A 25,532-nucleotide genomic window follows, 5' to 3' on the forward strand; every position below is an offset into this window, starting at 1 on the left:
TAAAAAACAAGAGAGGGTGAGTGAAGGCAGATAATTTGTGGAGGTAGATGAGTGGGATGTGAGTGGGAGGACTGGCTGGAAGAGGAAAAGAGGAGAAATGGAATGGGTGCTGGGTAGGCTAAAGGAAGCACAGGCAACATCAGGATCAGGGGCCCTTCCCTAACAGTCTGGCATCTCGGTTTTTCCCCATCCCCCCTTCCTTTGCCCCCAATATGCTCACCTCGTACCCACCGTATCCTCTGCTCACTTTTTGGCCAATGGAGACATTCTGGAAAAGAAAGAAAAGAGAGAACCAGTGGATCCTGATGAAAAGACCACACCCAGGGCTTCCCAGAAGCACCTGTGATACAGTCCCCAACCACCACCACCCGCCACTGGGTCTAGCCTAGGGACTTGTCTCCCATCCTCTGCTAAAAGACCAGAAATCCTTTGCCAGAGGCTGCCTGCTGCATACTGAAGAGGAGATGTGTTCTGAGGGCCTTCTCTGGAAAGGCAAATGGGGATGGTGACGATAATATGGGTGGAGGATTTGGACCCTTATCCTGGCTCCAACTTGTAACAGAGGCTTCAGATCCCATCTTATGAGTGTCCACTACCCCAAGACCACTCACTCACCTATCCAAAGAGGCTTTCTGGAGGGGCTGCAAGTCACACCTTAAGGGCACATCTTTTTAAAAAAATTTTATTATTTTTATTTATTTTTTTTAACTTTTAATTTTTTATTTTAAAGATGTGGGGTACAGTTCAGGGTTAGGTATACAATATTCATTATGCAGGTGCCCTTGTGGGGCACATCTTTCAAGGAGTGTCTATGGAACGAGTCATGGATAGGGGTTCGCCTACATTTGTGCTGGTGACCAAACCTCACACACTGGCCCACATCAGTTTGCTCCTGAGTTCATGCACCCTCCTGGGTTCCAAAGGCCCCAGTGCTTTCACATCCCATCAGGGACAGATTCAATGATGGGCAAAGATTCTATTTTGGTTCTTCTTGCTTGTCTTTGCAGTTGATTTCATTCCAGCCTGGAGTCTCTCTGTGGCTGAGAGCTGCCCACGCTTCCTTTCTGCACCTGCCATAGACCCAACAGTCTCAACTCTTCCAGGTCACTGGAACTCCTTCCACGTTTGGGCTTCAGCATTCTTCTTCTCTTTCTTCCCCCTCATAAGTAGCAGGGACTTGGTACAGGTGGTTTTGTCAAGATTCCATTAAATGTTAGGTATTATTATTTTTCCAGTATGACCAAACCCGACTCTAACCACATGAAGAGGAATAAAGGCCCAAGACAGGTGAGGCTTGAAGATTTGAAACAGGAGTAGGGCCACACTCTTGTCTTCAACCCCAAGGATGATCTGAGTGCAGCAATGGAAGTTCTTTAAAGTAGAAAATTCTCAGGACAGAAGCCATCTATGAGAAGTGGACCCAATAGACCAGGGATGGACATTTTGTCTATACAAGTTGGTGTATGATGAGATAAAAAGAATAAGCTAGAGGAAAGAAACAGAGAAAAAGTGAGGACAGAGAGAAAGAGGGACAGAGATAGAAAGAGAAGAAAGAGACAAGGATAGAGAGATATACAGAAAGAAAGACAGATCGAGAGAGAGAGATATACAGAGAGAGATAGTCACAGAAAATAGAACGGGAGACAAAGATAGAGAGGGAAAAAGAGAGACAGAAAGAAAGATACACACACAATCAAACACTAAGAGGAAGTGAGAGAGAAAAGTGGACACACAGGAAAAGGAGACAGAAAGAAAAATACTAAGAGAGAAAATGAAATTGTGAAAGGGATAAAGAGATGAGATTCAGATCCCAAGCCTGTGATACAGCATTGAAGAAACAGGGAACAGTAGGAAAAATAGATGAGTGTTCACAAGGGTTGTCAAGATAGTCCTGACCCAAGTCTGGCCCTATACACTGTACATTCTCTAAGGACCTTCACCATCTGGGGCCTGAATATGGGCCCACCTCTCTGCTCATCTGATAGAGAGGGCTCTGTGAAAGGTATCCAAGGTTGTCGTCAGAGCCAATGGTTGGACTCTATACGGCTTGGCAGAGAGCAGTGTGAATAAAAGTGGAAGAGCACTTGGGAGCCTGTGGGCAGAGAAAACAGGATTGGCTGGGTCACAGGGCAGACGCCCTTTGGTATGTGGCGTGGGCCGTGGCAAGATTGAGCAGGCTCCCGGACGTGTTCCTTGTCCACAGCACAGGCCGTAGGCAGGTAAGTTGTCCTGGACAGGAAGGCTGTGCTGGGTGTTTTCTTTGAGAACAGGGGTACTCTTTGCAGCTGCAGAGCTTTTGCCTCAGCAGAGGTGGTGCCTGGAGGCAGTGGTGTCTGTGCAAAAGCAAGAGGCAACTCCTTTGAGCCAGAATCAAACCAGTGACCTAAGGTTGGCCACACCTGTCTGTCCAGATGATAGTCTTTCACTCTACTAGCTGAACTATCAAAGGGTGCACACTGCCAGAGCTGAGTCTTTGTGGTTTCAGGAAATGAAGGAGCCAGTTTCTGGACTGCCAGAGGTTCAGTATGCCTTGCGTGGGTAGGAAACACACCTTCCAAGAGAACATTGCCTTGGTCGCTACCACCCCTTTTGGGGAGGAGCAAATCCTCTGGATGTGGTGGTCTGTATCCAGGGATGCTGAAAGGCATGATTCCCATAGTGCAGGCAAGGCAGGGTTGATAGGGTCCAAGTTGCTCCTTTGTTCCCTCTATGCACTCTTTTTTTACAGGTGAGGATGATAGGCATCAGTGGCAAACAAACAAAAATCCCAACCAAACATATAAAAACAAGAGATAGTGAGGGCATAGAGGATGTTGAGGAGGATGAGTGGGTTTCTGGGGCCAGGGGAGGGCTGGCTGGAGGGAAAGGAGGACAGGAATAGGCATTGGGTAGGTAGTGGCCAAATGCAGCCAGGCCTCAGAGTCTGGAGGAGAATGTGAATGGAGCCCTTCACTAACTATCTGACCTTTCTACTTTTCCCCTCCCAGAATCCCCTGCTCTGTCTTCCCCTAGCTGCTCTTGATGTTCCCCCAAACCTTCTACACACAGTGTCCTCCACTCACTTTTTGGCTAATTGAGGCCTACTGGAAAGGGAAAGTGAAAACCAGTGAGCACGGTTGAATAGATCATGCCCAGGGCTTCCACAGGCACCTGTTATATAGCCTCCTGCCACCACCGCCCATCACTAGCCCGAGCCTGGGGCCTTGGCTCTACTTCTCAGTGAAGAGAGCAGAAATCCATTGCCAGAGGCTGCTTGCTGCATATTGAAGAGAGGAAATGTTCTGTGGACCTCCTGGAAAGGCAAAGAGGTGGTACAGAGGACAAAGTGTGGGATTTGGACCCTTATCCAGGCTCCAACTTTTTAGAGAGGCTTCAGATCCCATCTGGTGTGGGGCCACTACCCTAAGACTACTTACTCATGTACCCAGTAGGGACATGGGGAAGAGTATGCAAGTCACACCTTAGGGGCCCTCTTTTTAAGGAGTGTCTATGGAATGAGACGTGGATGTGGGTTCACCCACCACCCATTTTCTGATGACCAAATTCCACTCACTGGCTCACTTCAATTGATTCCTGTCAAGCATCCTTCTGGGTTCTGGAGGATCCAGTGTCTCCACATGCCATCAGGGACAGACCCAGTGAAGGGCAAAAATTCTACTTTTGTCCCTTTTGTTTGTTACCAGATTTGTTGTCATTCCTGGCTGGGGTCTCTCTGTGGTTGAGAACAACAAAAGTTTTTTTCTACTGTCTGCTGTGGACCCAACAGCTCCAACTATTCCAGGTCTCTGGAGCTCCTATCATGTCTGGGCTTTAGCATTCTTTCTCTTCCCTCACCCTCAGTAGTAGTAGGGCACTTGGTGCAGTTGATTTGGCCAAGGTTCCATTGAGTGTTAGTTATCCTCATTCTTCCATTATGGCCAACCCTGCTCTAGCCACTTGAAAGCGAGTAAAGTCCCAGGACTGGTGAGGCTTGGGAGATTTGAAACAGGTGTGGGGACACACTTCTTTCCTCAACCTGAAGGACAACCTGATGGTACTAATGGAAGTTCTTAAAGAGTGTGGGATTTGGAAAAGTAAGAAATTCTTATGTTGGCAGCTGTTTACCTGAAGTAGAAACAGCAGAACAGGGATCAGTATTTTCTGTCTGTATACATCTGTGCTTTACAAGCTAAGGAAAATATGATAAGGAGTAAGAAGGAGAGGGGAGGAATGGGAGAGCAGGAGATAGAGAGAAAGGCGATGGGGAAGGGACAGGTACAGAGAAATGCACAGAAGAGAGTGTCAGGATTAGAGAGAAGGAGAGAGAGAAACAGGGATTGGGGTTGGGGAGATTCAGAGAGATACTGAGAGTGAGAGGGAACGCGAGATAGAGACAGAGATGACAGATTTGCATCCCAAGGTAGTAATCTAGAGCTGCAGAAGAAGAGGACTATGAGGGCGAGGTTTTAAGACTATGTCAAGATTGTCCCTAACCCTGTAGATTCATCTTTTAGACTTTATTTCTTCCAGGGTGCTTGACCTCCCAGGAATTCAAAATGGACCCGCCTCTTTGCCTACTTGATGAAGAGAGCTCTGTCATATGCGGGACAGTGGCCAGGTATGGTGGCTCACACCTGTAACCCTAGTACTTTGGGAGGTTGAAGCCAGAGGATCCCTTGAGGCCAGGAGTTGGAGTCCAGCCTGGGCAGCATAGCGAGGCTTTGTCTCTTTAAAAAAAGTAACTGGGTGTAGCCTGAGACAGTAGGATATCTTGAGCCCAAGAGTTCAAGTCTGTAGTGAGTCATGATTATACCACTGCATTCTAGTCTGGGTGACAAAGTGAGACCCAACACAAAAGAAAAAATATTCCAGCAGTGTTTCCTGAGCCAGTGACTGGGCTCAGTAGTGCTTGAAAAAGAGTGGTCTGTAAATAAAAGTGGAAGAGCATGGGATGGTGTGGGTAGGAATGGGGTGTTGGCTGGACCCCAAGGCAGAAGCAAGGCGGACTGAAAATTGTGCTGTGTGCCCGGGGGCTGTGGCAATAATGAACAGGCTCCCAGGTATGTTCTGTGGCCACAGCACAGGTTGTAGGAAGGTACGTGGTCTGGAAAACTGTGCTGGCTTTTTTCTGTGTGAGTGGGGATGCTTCTTGGTGGCTGCAGGGTCTTTGACTAGGCAGAGGTGGGGCCAGGCAGCACTGGTGAGTGGCAGTAGGCCCTTATAAAAGGGCTGGAAGGACTAACTAAGCCCCTTTTGTCTTCCTATCCTTTCTGCCATCTGGGGATACAGTGTTCATCCCCTTAGGAGAATAAAACCTTCAAGGCACCATCTTGGAGATAGAGCTTTTACTCAACACCAAACCTGTTAGCACCTTGATCTTGTACTTCCTGACCTCCATAACTATGAAAAATAAATATCTGATATGTATAAATTATCCAGTCTTAGGTATGTTTTGTTATGGCAGCACAAAGGACTAAGATAAAAATTAGTAAGGGAATTCAGCAAAGTTGAAAGACTTAAGATAAATATTAGAAATTAAGTGTATATATTATATATACATATGTATAATTGCATATACTAGCAGTGAACAATCAGAAAATGAAAATTTTAAAAGCAACACAATTAAAAGAATCATTATAGGTAGAACCAGGAAAGGCGGTGCTGCTGCTACCGCCTTGTCTCTGCGCCCGACATCTCATAGGATCCGTGATGTCAAGGCCGCTCCGGTTGGCGAGGAAGAGTAGGGGTTAAGCCCCTGCTGAGCCAAGGGCTTGCGCTCATCTGGTCTCCCGGGCCTGCCCCACCTGAAGAAATGAGTGGTGGATTGGCTCCAAGTAAGAATACAGTGTATGTATCCAACTTGCCTTTTTCCCTGACAAACAATGACTTATAGAGGATATTTTCCAAGTATGGCAAAGTTGTAAAGGTTACTATAATGAAAGATAAAGATACCAGGAAGAGTAAAGGGGTTGCATTTATTTTATTTTTGGATAAATACTCTGCACAAAACTGTACCAGGGCAATAAACAACAAACAGTTGTTTGGTAGAGTGATAAAAACAAGTATTGCTATTGACAACGGAAGAGCAGCTGAGTTCATCCGAAGGCGAATGTACTTTGATAGATTTAAATTTAAGTGTTATGAATGTGGGGAAAGCGGACACTTAAGTTATGCCTGTCCTAAAAATATGCTTGGAGAAGGTGAACCTCCAAAAAAGAAGGAAAAAAAGAAAAAAAAGAAAGTTCCTGAACCAGAAGAAGAAATTGAGGAAGTAGAAGAAAGTGAAGATGAAGGGGAAGATCCTGCTCTTAACAGTCTCAGTCAGGCCATAGCATTCCAGCAAGCCAAAATTGAAGAAGAACAAAAAAAATGGAAACCCAGTTCAGGGAGTCCCTCAACATCAGATGACTCAAGACGCCCAAGGATAAAGAAAAGCACATATTTTAGTGATGAAGAACTGAGTGATTAAAATTAATACGTATTATGTAAATATTAAAATAAATCTTGTACAAAATTCAGTTGGGGACTAAATTTGGGGGATTACTTTTAGAATTTGAGCATAAGTCAAATAGTTCTTTACAATAAAATAGTTTATAGGAAATTAAAAACATAAAGCATCATGTTCCTTTCTTGCCTTAGCACACAAATAAAAATCAAGATTTGTTAATAACAATCTTGAAAAGAGTTAATTTTAATAAAAAATGAGAAAACTTAATACTATCATAGTAACACTATTGTCATCCTAAGAAAAAAGACGGATATTATAAAGATTTCAAAAGTTCACTATAAAAGCTTTATTCATATCTGATGGGTTTACATGAGAACTTTTGAAATAAATTTAATCTTTAAAACAAAAACTTCATGAAGATTGAAACATTAATAACAATGTTGATAAACTTTTCAAGATAATTTTGTCTTTAAATATGGGTGTTTTGTCATCCTGTTTCTTGGAGATTTATTCCCATCTGGGTAAGTTGTAAATACCCATAAAATATAAAGTGAAGTAACTTGAAAAGCCTTAAAATCAAACACAGCAGTTATTCGTCTCCCTTGCCCATAGCGCCAAATTCTATTCCCTAGAAGCAACACTCATATGTACATACATATAACTAAATAAATACATATATTTCTGTTGACTAATAAAGAAATAAAGGAAGATAATTTAAAAAAAGAATCATTATATATGAACTACTTTGGGATAAAATATGCCTAAGACTTGTACAATGAAGAAAAAAATGCTAAGATAGTTGAAAGAAAAACCTAAATACATCGAGAGACATTTCATATTTGTGAATGAAAAGACTCAATATTGTTAAGATGTCAGTTATTGAGTTGGGCGCTGTGGCTCATTCCTGTAATCCCTGCACTTGGGGAGGCTGAGGCGGGAGCTTTACTTGAGCCCAGGAGTTCAAGACCAGCCTGGGCAACATAGTGAAATGGCATGGTGTTGCATACCTGTTATCCCAACTCCTTGGGGGCTGAGGTAGAAGGATCGCCTGAGTCCAAGAGAATGAGGCTGCAGTAAGCCGTGACTGTGCCACTGCACTCCAGCCTGGGTGACAGTGAGACCCAGACTAAAAAGAAAATTGTCAATTATCCTTAAATTGATTTATAATTCCAATGTAATCCCAATAAGTATCCCAATAGGCTGTTTTCTAATGAAATCGATAACCTAAATTCAAAGATAGCATGTCAAAATAACTTTGAATTACACGAAACCTTAGGACTCACTCTGCCTTACTTATGTTATATATTATGTATTAATATTAAATTTCTATGTATTTATTACAAAGCTGCTATAATTAAGACATTGTCATACTGACATTAAAAATTTTTTAAATCTATAGAACAGGAGTACAAAGATAGCACTATTCATCTGTTGTCAATTGATAGTTGGCAAATCTTCAAAGGCAATTCAGTGGAGAAAGATCTTTTTTCCCCAACAAATCGCATTAGAAAAATTGCAACAAAAGACTGTTTGATTCGTACACCTCACCATGTGCAAAAATTAACTAAAAATGGATCCAAACAACAAAACTCAAAACTTTGTAATGTTTAGAATAAAGTATTTTTCAACCTGTGTTGGGGAAAGATGTTTTAGATAAAACTACGATGAACATATGACCCACAAAAGAAAAACATGATTATTGAGCTTCATCAGGATTAAGAACCTCTGCCTTGTGAAAGTCACTGTTAAGAGACGAGCCTCACAGTGGGAGATAGTCACCTTCAGAGATGACTTTTCTTCTAGGGGATATTTGGCAATGTATGAAGATATTTTTGGTTGTCACAGCTGGGGTGAGAGGGCCGTATTATCAGCATTTAGTGGGATAGGCCAGGGATGCTGCTAAATATCCAACAATAGACAGCATGACCCTCCAAAGGAAAGAATTGGCCAATCCAAAATGTTACTATTATCAAGACTGACTACAGTAACAAGCCACATAGACAAATTCATCACTCCATAAAGCACGGGCTACTCAGGTTCCATCACCACCTGCTAAAATAAACTGGGGACTTCTTCCCAAAGCCTTGAGGAAGGGACAATGCCTAAATTCAAACTTTGGTGTGATGGATGATCCAAGAACTGCTTGAGCAACATGGCAGCAAGTCTTGTTTCTACAAAAAAAAAAAATTGCCGGGAATGATGGTATGCAACTGTAGTCCCAGCTACATAGGAGACTGAGGCAGAGGATCCCTTGAGCCTAGGAGTTTGAGACTGGAGCGAACTATGATCATGCCACTGCACTCCAGCCTGGGCGATAGAGCAAGATCCTGTCCCTTAAAAACAAAATGAAATAAGTGTATTGTAGAAACAGCGTAGAGTTGGATCTCGCTTTTATTCCGTGTGGCAATCTTTGCAGTTAACTAGATTATTGAATACGTTTACATTAAATGTAATATCTGAGATAGATGGAATGAAGGCTACCATCTCAATATTTGCTTTCCATTTGTCCCAACAATTCTTTTATTCAATAACTTCGTTGAAGTATAATTTACATAAAAAATCCATCTTTGCAACTGAACAATGCAAAGATTTTATTTTATTTTATTTTATTTTAAATCAATATTTCTTATTATGATATTGTGGGGTACAGTTAAGGGTTAGGTATACAAATATGCTTCATTCAGGCCCCCTTGTTGATAACAGGTGTCTCCCCATCCCCAGACAGATGTTTACTACCATTAGTCCCATCTCCCTTCCCTCCCCATAGTTTCCCACCACTATCAGTCATTTTCTTATGGTAGTGCGTTGGATGATCAAGGTCCACTATATGAGTGAGAATTTCTTTATACCAATAATAAAGAAACAGAAACCCAAATAAAAAGCACAATTTCATTCACAATAACAAAATGAAATATCTTGACATCTTCCTAACCAGAGATGTGAAAGACCTTTACAATGAAAACTACAAAACTTCGCTCAAAGAAATCAAAGATGACACAAACAAATGGAAAAATATCCCATGCTCATGGATTGGAAGAATCAACATTGTGAAGATGTCCATCTTACCTAAGGCAATCTACAGATTCAGTGCAATACCTATCAAATTACCAGCAAAATTCTTCTCAGATCTAGAAAAAACAACACAGGAATTTATATGGAAACACAAACGACCAAGAATAGCCAGAACAATCCTCATCAAAAAAAAAAAAAAAAACAAAGCAGGTGGTATCACATTACCAGACTTCAAACTTTACTATAAAGCTACAATCATCAAAACTGCTTGGTATTGGTATACGAACAGGCATATAGATCAATGGAATAGAATTGAGATTCCAGAAGCAAAACCTCAATTTCTCAATCAACTCATCTTTGAATGCAAACATTTTAAAAGTCAATTTACAATCTATGCAACCATCATCAATATCAAGGTATAAAATGTTTGATAAATTTCTCCTTTATCTGTTCTTTTTTTTACTCCTGCTTTCCTGACTTTCTCTGCTTTAAACAAGCATTTTTATTACACCATTTATCTCTTTTATTAACTATTTTTTACCTGTGAATATCATCCTTGTAGTTATTAACCTTAAATTACAAAATGTGTTCTTTTTCTTATAACATGACCTGACATTAATATTTTATCATATTTCAAATAATGCTGAGAACATTATAGCAATTTATCTCCATTTATCCCTTCCCACCTCTCTCCTATGATTTCACACATTTAACTTCTGCATACATCCTAAACTCCGTAATCCCTTGTTACTACTGTTGCTGTAAATACTACATTATTTTATATTTACTCATATTTTTATCCTTTTGTACTGTTTATTCCTTCTTCTATTTCCATGTTCCCAACTGACTAATTGTTCAGTCTGAAAAATATATATTTTGTAGTTCATGTCTACTGGCAATGAATTGTCTCCAATATTTTGTTTGTTTAATATCTTCATCTCAACTTCGGTCACGAAGGATTTTTCACTAGTATAAGAAGATAGATTGGCAGTAATTTTTTAAAACCTTTCAGCACTTTAAAGAGAGTGTTCCATTGTTTTCTGTTAGTTTCTACAACTTCTTCTGATAAATTTGTGATGATTCTTTTGTTTCCCTGAAGGCAATGTGCCCTGTCTCCCATTGTGGCTTTTAAGACTTCTTTTAAAATTTTTAGTTTGCAGGAGTTTGGCTGCATGTTTCTAGGTGTGGTTTTCTATGTATTTATCCGGACTGAATTTTTCTGAGCTTTTTGAATCCCTTCTTAATTTTTTAAATTGTAATTAGAAAATTTTTGGTTATCATCCTCAACTGTGCCTATGCCTCATTCTCATTCTCTTTTCTTTTTTTTTTTTTTTTTTGAGTTGGAGTCTCACTCTGTCGCCCAGACTGGAGTGCAGTGGCCGCTCCCGGCCACCGCAGCCTCGACCTGCTGGGCTCCGGCGATCCTTCCGCCTCAGCCTTCCGAGGAGCCGGAATTACAGGCATGCGCTACCACGCCAGGCTGATTTTTTTGATTTATTGTAGAGATGAGGTCTTGCTGCCCAGGCGGGTCTCGAACCCGCGGGCTCAGGCAATCCACTCACCTCAGCCTCCCAAAGGCGCGGGATTACAGGCTGAGCCACCGAGCCCGGCTTCATTCTCTTTTCTATGACCTCAATTCTGTGCACGTAGTCTCCTTTTGACTGTGTTCCACATGTCTATCATTTCCTATTTCCCTCCATTTTCCTTTATTTTTATATGCCATATTCATGCTCCCTAATAGTATGCTTAATGTACTGATTTTGACTTGTATTTTTAAAACTATCCAATTATCTACTTCCTGTACAACAAACAATGTAGCTAGCCTTTATTCCCAGTTACTGAGATGTGACCCCTAAACCCTTAGAACGATTCCAATTAGAATATCTCAAATGATAGGCGTGCCTCTGTATTCATGGTGGACACTGAAAGCTTATGCTAATAAGGTGTCATCTAGTGGGCTCCTAGAGAGTTTATGGGGTGACTCAAGCTGGGACTGACCATACTTGAGGACTAACTATGGGATTAGAGAGTTGGGGCTTTGAACCACGTGATACAGGCCTGACTTCTGGTAAGGGGAGGATGACTGGAGATTGAGGCAATGATTCAATCAATTGTGCCAATACATGAAATCCCCAAAATACTCTGCAGTCTAATCTTGGGTTAGATTACCTGGTTGGTAATACTCTGCAAATTGTCGCACATCAATAAGCCAGGAACATGATTCATCCTAACACCATGGGGAAAGGATGCAGGAGCTTTGTTTTTGAGATCCTCTTAGACCTCACCTTATATGTCTCTTCTTTTGGCTGACCCTGATTTGCATCCTTTTGCTGTAATAAACTAGGAGTAAGTATAGTGCTTTCTTGAGTCTGTTTTTTTGCTATAATAAACTTTTTTGAGTTCTGTTCTTTTGCTGTAATAAACTAATAGTAAGTCTAGTGCTTTCTTGAGTTCTGTGAGACTTGTTCTAACCACTGTCCAAAATCTAACAGCAGTTATATTGTGTATTTTGTCTAGTTTTATATTTGATTATTATGGAGGCTTAAGTCTGAAACTAGCTACCCCATTAGTCAGGTTTAGAAGTATTCAAACTACTATTTTATTTATTTTATAAATTAAATTTTACCCAGACTACTATTTTAACTTATTGACTCTTTATAACATTTAAAAAATTTATTTTATAGAGACGAGGTGTCACTATACTGCCTATGCTAATCTGAATCTCTGGACTCAAGTAGTCTTCCCACTTCTATTTCCCAAAGTGTTGGAATTACAGGCGTCAGCCACCACACCTGACCACTTTTATTGACTTTTAATCTTGTCATTTGTATAGTAGGAATAAAGATATCTTCCTTAAAGTTGTCATTGTGAAGTTTAAATGCAACTGAAAGTGCTTTGTGCAGCCCTATAAAAATGCTTAAAACTTGGAGTCTGGATTCATTTGGATTCTTTGGTTGCAAGTAACAAAACCTTCCAGCATCATTAGAAGAAAGTCATCTATAATCACGCTGTTTATAGCTATTAATATCATGCCACTAACTCTAACTCTCCTTGTTCTGATCCTTTACTATTCCTACCAATTTGTTGATAATAATTAGATATCTAAGGATCAGGATTTTCTACAACCATTGCTTGCGCTAGAATGTTATCTTTAAGTGGCATCCCTGTTTAAAATGTTAGCTTCTATTTTTAAAAGTGGCAAGGTGCATGTGAATAGGAAGGGAAAGTGAATTTTGGAATTGTCAGCTTTTTCTGTGATGACAGAGTCTGCTTCTCACCATGACTGATCAAGTAGAGAATTTCCCAAATATGTGAAGAGGGTTCAGAGTCTGGATAGAAAAATAAAAAATAACAAATATTTGCTACAACTTCCTTTGTAGATTTGTTCATGTAAAGGAATATGCTAATGAGGGAATCTAACTATGTAGTCAAAATTGACAATTATTTTTATTTCAAATTAATATATTATATTCTCTTTTATTCATTGTATGTATAAATCTATGTCAAATGTGTGAATGTGAAGTGTTTTCTAAAATTCTGACTAAGCAGAGTGTTGAAAAAATAATTTTTCCAACCTAAAAAAGTAACAGCTGGTACAAGAATAGGTGGCGCAAAAAAGGGCACTGACCTCTTAAACTCTTGACCAAAGAAGATCCTTCTCAGAGCTCCATACATTTGCTTTCCTGCTAATTTAGGTATTAAAATAAGTAAGAGTCACTCATAGAGTGTTCGGCATAGGAAAAAATCTGAAGGAATATACAGAGATAGGCAGTAAAGGGCTGTTGAAACTGTGGTTGCCTTTCCGTGTTTCTCTCTGAACTCCTCATTTCCTTCCTCTTCAAAATCTAATCTTAGAGCATTGTTGATTACAGTATCACTACCTATCAAGTATGCAAAACTAATATGAAGAGGAAAAGTTGGGACAAAGTTCATAGAGCCTGGCTAGGCATCATGCATGCTCCTCACTGAGCGTCATGTAAACTGCCATCTTTTGTGGTCCTGAGGGAGTTTATTCACCAGTGGCCTTTCTTGTGGCCCAAAAGTCCTACAAGTATGACTAACTCCACAATTTTCTCCCCTCTTTCTTCTTGGAGAATTAGCTCTATAGAGTGGTTCCAGATTCTGTCTGTAGGGATTAATATGATGAAAGAACACACAACTGCATTAAATTTCATACTGAAATCCAACTAAGGGGCAATTTCCTAAAAGACACTCAAGAGTCACTCAGAACAAAAACAAGAGTGACAGAGAAAGAATTCAAACAAGATTGAAGGAAAGGGAACTATGTCATAGATTTAATATAAAGCATTTATTAAACATCAAAGGGTGCCAAGTTATATGCAATAAGTCAGGCATAGAAAGACACATATTGCATGTTCTCACTTATTTGTGGGAGTTGACATGTTGATCCCATGAAAGTACAAAGGAGGATGATAGTTACCAGAGGCAGGCAAAGGAAGTGGAGAGGAAGAGAGTTTGGTTAATGGGTACAAAAATACAGTTAGAAGAATGAATGAGTTGTAGTGTTTGATAGCACAGTAGGATGACTACAGTTATCAGCAATTTATTTTATATTTCTAAATAGCTAGAAGATGTGGAATATTTCTAACACAAAGAAATGATTCATGTTTGAGGTAAATGACATTCTAATCACTCTGATATGTTTATTTCATATTGTACACATGTATCAAAATGTCACATGTACCTCATAAATATGTACAATTATTATAGTATCAATAACAATAAAATAAACAATTTTTTAAAAAAATTTAAGAACGAAATCTATAACCTGAATTGCCCTATACTCATTAAACAATTGAAATTTGTACTTAAAACCTTTTCCACAAAGAAAATGTCAGGCCCTGAGTGATTCACTAGCAAAATTCTGCCAAAAATTTAAGCAATAAATAATACCACTTCTATGTAATTTAATAAAAATTCTTCCAAAAACTTGAAGGGTAGCCCTAAACCATAAAAGGACAGGATAGGAAAAGAAATGTGCAGATTATATTATTTCATGAGCATAGTTGCAAAACTTGCATGCAATTTTTTTTTCAGAGTTCAGCTATTTACTGAACACATTATTAAAGGTTTAGTCTAACAGACTAAATCCCATGTCATCATCAGACTCCTCAGATTCTTCCTTCTTTGCTTCCACTTTCTTCTCCTCCTCTGGGACAGGGCAGGACCCCTGGCTGGGGCAGCGCGAGCTGCAGATGCGGGCCGCCAACCCCCACAGAACAGATGAGGCTCCCAGTGTTGACGTTGGCCAGGGCCCTTGCAAACAAGACAGGCCAGAAAGGCTCCACAGTCACACCGGAGGCCTTAATAAGGTCGTTGCACTTATCCTCCGTGACGGTCACCTCGTCGTTGTGCAGAATAAGGGCCAAGTAGTCGCAGGCAAGCTCGCAAACGGAGGCCATAGCGTGGCGAGTGCGGGATGGAGCTGCTGGGTGCGGTGCTAGTCCCTGGACGAAGTGAAGGCCTTACCCCAAGATGGCCTTAGCTGCCTTGGAAGGACTGAGCACTGTGGCAAATGGTTATATGCAATTTTAACAAATCTAATCTAACAGCACACACAAAATGTGATGTAACGTGACCAAGTAGGATTTATCGTAGGGAAAAAAGGTTGCTTTAGTATTCAAAAATCAGTTGGTGTGTCAGGTGCTGTGGCACCTGTCTGTAGTTCCCACGGCTGGGAAAGTTGAATTGGGAGAATCTCTTGAGTGATTCTGGACTGTTGTGGCTGTAATGTGGCAGTCCAGTGTGTATGTTGATGGGGTGTTCTCACTAAGATCAGCATCAGTACAGTGAACTCCTGGGAGTGGAGGCCCACCAGTTTGCCTAAGGAGGGGAGAACTGACCCCAGCTGGAAATGGTGCAAGTAAAAATTCCCATGCTGATCAGTAGTAAGTCCATGCTGTGAATGGCCACTGCACTCCAGACTGGGCAACAGAGTGAGACTCCATCTCAGAATAAATACATTAACTAATTTGTAAAAGATGAATTGAAGTAATTCACTATTTTAACATACTGAAAAGACCCCCAACAATTACTTCAATAGATGCAAAAAACTGTACAAAATTCAAAATCTATTCCTTATAAAAAGTCTCAGCAAACTAGAAATAGAAGAGAATGTCCTCAATCTGATGAAAGGTAGTTGCAAAAATCTTACAGCTAACAACACATTTCTGGTGAAAGATTAAATACTATCCCTAAGGTCTAGAGCAAGGCAAAAATGTCTGCTCTCACCTCTTTTATTGACCATTATATTTGAGTTTATAGCCAGCCAAACAAGGCCAGAGGGAAAATCACTTAAATGGAAAGATATAAAATAATCACAGATGACATAATCTTGTATGTATAAATCTTATGACATCTACAAAGCAAGTACTAGAAGTAATAACTGAAAACAGCAATGTTTAAAAAAATAAAAGCAATAAATAAACAATAATATTTCCACATACTAGGAATAAACATGCAGAAATATAAATTTTAGCCCAGGCACGGTGGCACACGTCTATAAACCTAGCACTTTGGGAGGCTGAGGCAGGAAGATTGTTTGAGCCAGGGAGTTTGAGACCAGTCTAGACAACATAATGAGACCTCATCTCTACAAAAATAAAAAAAATTAGTCAGGCAGGGTAGTGCACACCTGTAATTTTAGCTACTTGAGAGACTGAAGTGGAAGGACCACCTGAGCCCAGAAGATTGAGGCTATGGTGAGCCCTGGTCGTGCCACTACACTCCAGCCTAGGGAACAAAGTGAGACCCAGACACACACAAAAACAAAGTGGGCAAAGGGTTTGAATAGACATTCTCAACATAACATATACAAATGGCTAATAAATACATGAAAGAAAATGTTCAACATCATTAGTCAGGGAAATGTAAATTAAAATCACAATGAGATATCATTCACATCCACTCACAATGGTTATACTTGCTTTAAAATTAAAATAACAAGTATGGGTGAGGATGTAGAGAAACTAGAACACCCATACATTGCTATTGGGAATATATAATGATGTAGCCACTGTGGAAAACAGTTAGTGGTTTCTCAAAGATTTAAACACATTTCTCACATGACCCAGGAATTTTCACTCCTAGGTATATACCCAAGAAAATTGCAAACAGATGTTTAGTCAAAAACTTGTACATAAACATTCATGGTAGCATTACGCACAGTAGTTAAATAGTAGAAACAACCCAGACGTCCATCAACTAGTGAATGAATTAACAAAATGTCTTTTATTTATACAATGGAATATTATTCAATCTTAAAAAGAATGAACTGCTGATACATTCTACGTGGATGAAACTTGAAAACATTATGCTAAGTGAAAGAAACCAGACACACAATGCCACATATTATATGCTTTCATTTATATAAAATGTCCTGAAAGCAAATACTAGAGGCAGAAAACAAATTAGTAATTACCAGGGGTCAGGAGAAGGAAGAAAAGGGAATGAGTGCTCATGGTTTTGGGATTTCATTTGGGGGTGAAAAAAATGTTCTGAAGTTAGATAGTCATAATGGTTGCAAGCATTGGAGAGAATATAGAGTAACTGGAACTTTCATATAACGCTAGTGGGAAGGTAACATGGTACAACTTTGGAAAACTATTTGCAACTTCTTGGTTAAACATATGAGCATTTCAATACCAAGGAATATACTCAAGAGAAATAAAAGCATATGCCGATACGAAGACATCTATAGAAACTTCTATGACAGCTCTGTTTGAAATAGTCCCCAAATGGGAACAACCTCAATATCAATAATCAGGTGAATGGAAAAACAAATTGTAATATATACAAGCAATGAAATTCCACTCAGCTATAAAAGAGAAACTCAAAACCTTGGAAGAAAAATCTAAAAATAATTATGTTTTAAAAGTAAGCCAGTCAAGAAATGCTTATCCTTTAAAATTCCATTGATACAAAATTATAGAAAATGCAAATTAACCTGTAGAACAGAAGTTAGATCAATGTTTGCCTAAGAATAAGAGTTTGAGGGATGTGGAAGGCAGGGATTACCATGAATCACAACAAAATTTCATGGGTGACTGAGATGTTCAGTTTCTTAATTGTGATGTATTTTCAGTGTATATACAAGTAAAAACTTATCAAATTTATACTTTGAATATGGACAGGCTAATATATTTTAATTATATCTTAATAAAGCTTTTTAAGTAAAGAAAGTTAAAGAGAATATGTTAATATCACAGAATGTAATTTCAGGCAAAAAATGATTATCAGACGTAAAAGTAACATTTCAAAATTGTAGTGATCAGTTAATCAAGAGGTCATAAGAATCCTCAAATGTATTCGCAAATAATAACAGACCTTAAAAATGTATACAGCAAAAATAGATACATCCATAATTATGATTGGCAATTTTAATACCTCTTTCGGTCATAGAACATGTAGACAGAAAATCAGTGTAGGTATTAACTTAAACAACACTTTCAACCAACTAGCCTTCATCAATATTTATAGAAGACTCCATTCAATAAACAGAATAGACATCTTTTCAAGGGCACGCAAAAATTAATCAGGAGAAAATGTACCCTAAGCCATAGAACTAGTCTCAATAAATACAAAAGTATTTAAAAGTATGTTCTCTGAACACAGCAGAATCAAACTAGAATTCAAAACAGGAAGCTGTATGAGAAGTCCCATATGTTTGGAAATTGAATATCACACTTCTATATAGACCATGACCTAAAGAAGAACTCACAGGAGACTTTAGAAAATTTTCTGAACTAAAATAAAATTAAAATGTATAGATCAAAATTTGGAGGTTATGCCTAAGGTATTGCTTAGAGAAGACTTTTTGTGTGTGCATGACATGCTTCTATTAGTAATGAAGAATGGTCTCAAGTCAATGAGCTAGGCTTTATGCTAAGAAACTAGAAAAATAAGAGCAAATTAAGTTCAAAATAATCAGAAGGCATGAGATAGTAGCAGATCAATGAAATTTCAGGTTGAAAAGCAATAGAAAAAAAACAAATTACTGCAGATTCTACATTCGTTAAGTTGAATAAGCAATACCACGAACAACTATATAAAAAAACTGACAACTTTGATGAGAGGATATTAACTTGAAAGACAAACTGCCAACTCACTCAAGACGAAATAGATGACCTGAATTACTTTGTACTATTAAGTAAATAGAATTTGTAGCTAAAAATCATTCCACCAAGAAGACTTCAGGTCAAGATCAATTCACTGGTGAGTTTTGTCAAATACTTAAAGAAAAAAGAGAATACAATATCTACATAAATCTTTTAGAAAATAAAAGAATGAGACACATTATGCAACTCATTTCATTAGGCAAGCATTATCCAATATAAAATTTAGACCAAAATATTAGAAAAATACTACAAACTGTACATCCCTTATTCAAAAAAATGCAAAATATTTTTATTTTAAAATTGTTTTTAGAGACAGAGTCCTGTTCTGTTGCCCAGACTGGCCTGGAATTCCTAGCCCCAAGTGATTCTCATGCCTCAGCCTCCCAAAATGCTGGGATTATAAGTAGAATCTATAAATATATCAAGATAATATATCATGGCCAAGTGAGATTTTACCCAGTGATGCAAGATTGGTTTAAAATTTTAAAATAAACCAATGTAACTTATTATACAACAAGATAAAAAATATATATGATTACTTAAATAGATGCAAAAATTTTACCAAAATGCAATGTTTATTTGAGATAAAAACTCACTGGCAAACTAGGAATGCAAATGTGCTTCTTAGCCTTATAAAGAGTCTCTACATAAAAATGTACAGCTCATATACATCATAGAGTAAACTGAATGCCTTCCCACTATAATTAGAAGAAAGACATAGGTATCTGTTCTTACCAATTCTACTCAACATTTCTCTGGAGTGCCTAACCAAAGTCTCATACGGTTACAGTCAAACTGTTGGCCAGGGCAATAGTAATCTGGAGGTAGACATTGTGTTTCTAAGGTCACACATGTGCTTGTTTTTCACTGTTTTTCATTTACGGTTGGCCAAATGTATCAGTTCCTTATCTTACCAGGTGGACCTCTCCACAGTGTCCTCAGACATGGCAGTTGTTTTCCCCTAGAGCAAGTGACTCAAGAGAGAGCCAGTGCCCAAGATGGGTGTCACAGGTTTTTTTTTAAACCTGTGCAAAATGCTATTGTTTCTGCTGTACTCTGTTTATTCAAAGTTAATCACTAAGTGCAACCCACACTTGCACATTGAAGGGAGCAGAAGTTTGTGAATATATTTTTTAAACTAACACATGTATCTATTAACTAATGAAAGATGATAAAAATTTATCTTCTAAGAATTTCCTCCACCTTCAAACACAAGCATATTAAAAACTCCACAATTCTAATATACAAAGTACCAACTGTGTGAGGTATGTGGTATGTGCAAAATAAATTCTTTTTCCTAAAATAAAAAATGATTTTCAGAGACTGAGTACAGTGGCTCCCACCTGTAAATCCAGCACATTGGGAGGTCAAGATGAGAGAATTTCTTTAGCCCAGGAGTTCGAGATCAGCCTGGAAAACATAGTGAGACCTCATCCCTACAAAAAGTTAAAAAAATTAGTCGAACAGGGATGCATGCACTTGAAGTCCCAACTATTTGGGAGGCTGAGGCAGAAGGATCACTTGATCCCAGGAGTGAGATTCAGGTTGCGGTGAGCCAAGATTGTGCCACTGCACTCCAGTTTGGGTGACAGAGTAAGACCACACACACACAAAAAGAGCCAGGAGTAGCCATTCTCGTATCAGATAAAAAAGATTCAAATTAACAATAAAAAAGACATAGTTATTATATAATGATAAAGGAATCAATTCAATAAGAAGCTATAACAATTTTAAATGTATATGGGCCTAACCCTTGGGCCTCTCCAGCATATGTTGTTTTTTGAGTTATTGATGATGGCCATCCTGGCTGGAGTTACATGGTATCTCAGTGTGGTTTTAATTTGCATTTCTTTGATGACTAGTGAGGCTGAGCATTTTTTCTCGTATTTGTTGGCTGCTTGTATGTCTTCTTTTGAGAAGCGTCTATTCATATCTTTTGCCCACTTTGTTATGGGGTTGTTTGTTTTTTTTTCTTTTCAGCACATTTGAGTTCCTTGTAGATCCTAGATGTTAGGCCTTTGCCAGACATACAGTTGACAAATATTTTTTTCCAGTCTGTGGGCTGTCTCCCCACTCTCTCAATGGTTTATTTGACTTTGCAGAAGCTTGTCAGTTTGATAAGGTCCCACTTGTCTATCTTATCTCTTATGGCATGGGTACTTGGGGTTTTGACCAGGAATTGCTTGCCAGTTCCAATTTCCATAAGGGTGTCTCCTGCATTTTCTAAGGCTTTTATAGTTTGAGGTTTTATGTTTAGGTATTTGATCCATTTAGAGTTGATTTTTCTGTGTGGTGATAGGTAGGGGTCTTGTTTTCATCTTCTGCAAGTACGTGGTCAGCCAGTTTTCCCGGTACCATTTACTGAATAGGTTCTCCTCTCCTCAGTTGTTGCTGGTGAAGGCTTTGTCAAAGATGAGTTGGTTGAGAAATTGAGGTTTTGCTTCTGGAATCTCTATCCTGTTGCACTGGTCTATATGCCTGTTCTTGTACCAATACTGGACTGTTTTGACGATAGTAGCTTTATAATAAACCTTAAAGTATGGGAGTGTGATGCCTTCCACTTTTTAATTTTCTTGCTGAGGATTGTTTTGGTTATTTTTGGTCATTTATGTTTTCATGTGAATTCCTGTATTGTTGTTCCCAGGTCTGAGAAGAATGCTTCTGGTAATTTAATGAGTATTGCATTAAATCTGTAGATTGCCTTGGGTAGGATGGACATCTTAACAATGCTGATTTTTCCAATCCATGAGCATGGAATATTTTCCCATATGTTTGTGTCATCTTTGATTTCTTTGAGCAGTATTTTGTAGTTTTTGTTGTAAAGGTCTTTGACCTCTGGTTAGGTATATGCCAAGGTATTTCATTTTGGGAGGGGTATTGTGAATGGGATAGTGTTTTTTATTTGGGGTTCTGTTTGTTTATTGTTGGTGTATAGGAAAGTGACTGACTTTTACACATTTATTTTGTACCCTGAGATGTGTCAAAGTCCTTTATCAGTGCAATGAGGTTTTTGACAGATTCTCTTGGGTTTTTGAGGTTTAGAATAGTGTCATCTGCAAAGAGGGCTAATTTAACATCCTCTTTCCTATTAGGATACCTCTGGGAATCAACTTTAAAATATTGGCGTACATTCTAGGTATGACTTGGAGTGAAATTTTCCTTAAGAACTTTAAAAAAATATAGCAAGTCTATTAGCCAGTAGATGTATAAATGCATTTTATTATTATTATTACTTTTATTGGAGATGGGAATCTTGCTTGTTGCCCAGGCTGAAGTACAGTGTGCAATCACTATAACTTCAAACTTCTGAACTCAAGTGATCCTCCCGCCTCAGTATCCTGAGTAGCTAGAACTACAAGCATTGGCTACCATGCGTGGCTAATTAAAACAATTTTTTTTTTAGTCATGGGTCTTGCTATGTTTCCCAGGCTGGTCTCAAACTCTTGGCCTTAAGTCATCCTCCTGCCTCAGCTTCCCAAAGTTCTAGGATTACAGACATGAGTTACCACGCATGGCCCACATAGATTATTTTTATCTAAGTTGTAATTAATGGTTATGAAAGTTTATGATACATATAATACAATTATTATTAATAATTTTCACATCATTAAAAAATAGAAAAGGTAGGTGACAGGTAACATAAATCATAGGAAAGTGTGGCAGCTCGGTGACGTTAGCAAGAACTTCATGTGCAGCTGACCCTTGAATAACACGGGTTTGAACTGCACAAGTCCACTTATGTGTGAGTTTTCTTCCACCTCTCCCACCCCTGAGACAGCTGGACCAAGCCCTTTTCTTCCTCCTGCTCAGTCTATTCAACGAGAAGGTGAGGAAGATGAAGAGTTTTATAATGATCCACTTCCACTTAATGAATAGTGAAGATATTTTCTCTTCTTTTTAATTTTTTTCCTTTTTTTGAGACAATTCTCACTCCGTTGCCCAGGTTGGAGTGCAGTGATCATAGCTTACTGTAGCCTCAAACTCCTGAACTCAAGCCATCCCCCTGCTGTGGACTCCCAAAGCACTGGAACTACAGGTGTGAACCACCTGCCCCTGACTTCTTTGTCATTTTCTTTGTTTTCTCTTCCCTCCCTCCTTCCTTCCCCCTCTTCTCTCCTCCCTCCTTCCCTCCTTCCCTCCCGTCCTCCCTCTCCCTCCTTATTTATTTCTTTCCTTTTATCTTCCTTTCTTGTCTGGGGTCTCACTCTGTCTCTCAGACTGGCGCACAGCAGCACAACCATGAATCACCACAGTCTTGACCTCCTGGGGTCAGGCAATCCTTCAGGCTCAGCCTCCTGAATAGCTGGAACTACAGGCATGCACTACCACATTCAGCTGATTTTTTGAGTTTTTGTAGAGACAAGGCCTCATTATGGTGCCCAGGCAGATCTTTAACACCTGGACTCAAGCAATCCTCTCACCTCAGCCTTCCAAAGTGCTGGGATTACAGGTGGGAGCCATTGCACCTAGTTAAGATTTTCTTAATAACATTTTCTTTTGTGAAGCTTGCTTTATTGTAAAAATGCCACATATCATGCATACAACACACAAAATATGAGTTAATTGACTGTATATGTTATTGGTGAGGCTTTCAGTCAACAGTAGGCTATTGGTGGATATGTTCTTGGTCTGTCAAAAATTCGACTGGATTTTTTACTACACAGGGTAATGGGTCCCCTAACTCCTGTGTTGTTCAAGGGTCAATTGTACTTTCTGAGCACAAAGTACTTATAAACATTTAATAAATAGCACCAATACTACTTAATTTAATGAACAGAACAAGGCAGAACAATAAATAGTAGATTATATCATAATCCACCTTAATTTAATTATATCATAATCTTTTTAGAATTGGTGCATTATCATTTATTATGAAAATAAAATATCCTTAACTGTACTTCTGCAAAGATTTTTGAAATTGAGGTATAACTTACATCCAGAAAACTACACATATCTTAAGTGTACAGTTCAATGAGTTTTCACATAGTAAATATATCCAGGCCAAGAGAACACATCCAGATCTTCAGAGGACTCCTCTGCCCCTTCACGGTTAGTATCCCCCCAAGGCTGTAATTATTCTGACCTCCGTGACCACATGTTATAGCCGAATTGAGAGAAAGGAGATACCAACATGCAGAGGGTCGAATTTTCGAGTTCTTTACTAGCTGGTGGTTGAGAGTAGGCTAGTGCCAGGAAAACTCTCAACCCCGAACAGAGAAAGCAGTGGGTTTATAAAGGCAAAAATCATGAAAGCTGTCTGCTTATGATTACATTTCCTGGCAGAACATTTGACAGTTATGATTAGATATGGAACTAGCATTTAGGGAGTTTTCAAGCACTGAGGGGAACAAGAATATGGGCTTCTGATTATGGGAGGATACATCCTGGGATTACAGGAAGGTTACATGGGTGGGGGGGTTCATCTCTGGGTTAAGATGGAGGATCTGTTACAAAATGGAGTGACTTATGTCAAGCAAGCTATGATATTACTTATGTCAAGCAAGGTTTTGCAGTTAGATGTTTCACACAGATTACTTTAGCACTTTTTTGTTATTGAATCCTATTTAGGTGACAAGTCTTTCAAGAAAATGTCCTATTTGAAAATTATTCTTTTGGGAGGATCATTAAAGACATATTTTAACTATTTTAAATTTTGTGAGGAGACTATTTCTTAAACCATAATGTTTATAAGAGAAAAAAAAAAGGAAACCATCATCAATAAAGAATAAGAAGAATTGACGAGGTGAGGTAGCTCAAGCCGGTAATTCCAGCACTTTGGGAGGGAGAGGAGAGAAGATAGCCTGAGCCCACGGGTTGGAGATCAGCAGACACACCTTGGCAAGACCTCATCTCTACATAAATAAAAACATTAGCCAGGCATGGTGGCAGGGATCTGTGGTTCCAGTCACTTGGAAGTCTGAGGCAGAAGGAAACCTGAGCCCAGCAGGTCAAGGCTGAGGTGGCCATGAGCATGCCAATGCACTCTGTCTGGGTGATAGAGTGAGACTTTGACTCAGAACAACAGCAACAAAAGAGAATATACAGAATTGTGACAAAAGAAAAAGGGGAAGACAAAAAATCAACTGTCTCCATGTATCTTGATTTTCAATGTACTCAGTGGAAAATCATCTCTTTAGAATGGTGAATGTATGATATAGTGATCACAGGAATTCAAACAAATTCAGATTTTGGATAAAACTTCAGATTTATTCAAGTATTCCAGAAGTCCATTCTATGATGGCGATGTATGTTTCCAGGGAATAGTTATTTTTTCACTTAGATATTAGGCCACAATGTGCATTTAAATGTTCCTGTGCTTTCAAGCCTCTGTGATGTCCAACTCACCTACTTATTGGCCCACATTCTGTTTGAATTGTTCAACGGTCTTCTCTCCTTTTCTTTTTTTATTACCGTTTTCCTACCTTCTGTCCTCATCATCTCAAACAACCTGGATCCCCTGCCTGCAAGCATGTCCTCCAGCCCATTCATGAACTATACTCTAGTGGAAGAAGATCTCTTCTAGCAGTACCTAGGTCTCTTCTCACTAGTACCTGAGTGGGTGTTTGCTTTGGTCAGTCTGCTTTCCAAAGGTGGGTATTGCTACTCCTACCACAACCACTGCTACTAGTTATGGTTATCTTAGACCATACTTGGGGCTGTCTAGAGCTTCATGTGTGTCATTTCTAAATTGTCTTACAATCCTGTTTGGCAGGTAGGATTGCTCTTGTTTTCCTATAGGGAAATAGAATTGTCACTTGATCAAGAACACCCAGCTAGGAAAGACTGAATCAGTATTTACACCTGACTCTGGCACCAAATCTTGCTCTGACTCTAGTCAGCAGTAAAGTTTCATTGGAGTTGGTGAAAAAGGAAAGACAGAGTAGGACCCTCAGCAGGGTTTAGAATGTCTAATCATGTTTTGGGTCTGGAGTAGGGTGAGTGTGGAACACGGGGCA

The 25,532-nt window shown here is 39.1% G+C and overlaps 2 pseudogenes across 1 annotated transcript; one reads left to right on the forward strand and one right to left on the reverse strand.

Moving 5' to 3' along the window:
• Positions 1-5,791: 5,791 nt before the first annotated feature.
• On the forward strand, positions 5,792-6,448 carry LOC103267262 (annotated as a pseudogene). Its single transcript, XR_504743.1, has one exon. The product of XR_504743.1 is annotated as a zinc finger CCHC-type and RNA-binding motif-containing protein 1 pseudogene (transcript).
• An 8,083-nt stretch (positions 6,449-14,531) lies between these two features.
• On the reverse strand, positions 14,532-14,862 carry LOC103267263 (annotated as a pseudogene).
• Between the last annotated feature and the right edge of the window lie 10,670 nt (positions 14,863-25,532).

The sequence above is a fragment of the Carlito syrichta genome, unplaced genomic scaffold, assembly GCF_000164805.1.
Source record: "Carlito syrichta isolate Samal-C Ts95f unplaced genomic scaffold, Tarsius_syrichta-2.0.1 Scaffold308087, whole genome shotgun sequence".
Taxonomy (NCBI): Eukaryota; Metazoa; Chordata; class Mammalia; order Primates; family Tarsiidae; genus Carlito; species Carlito syrichta.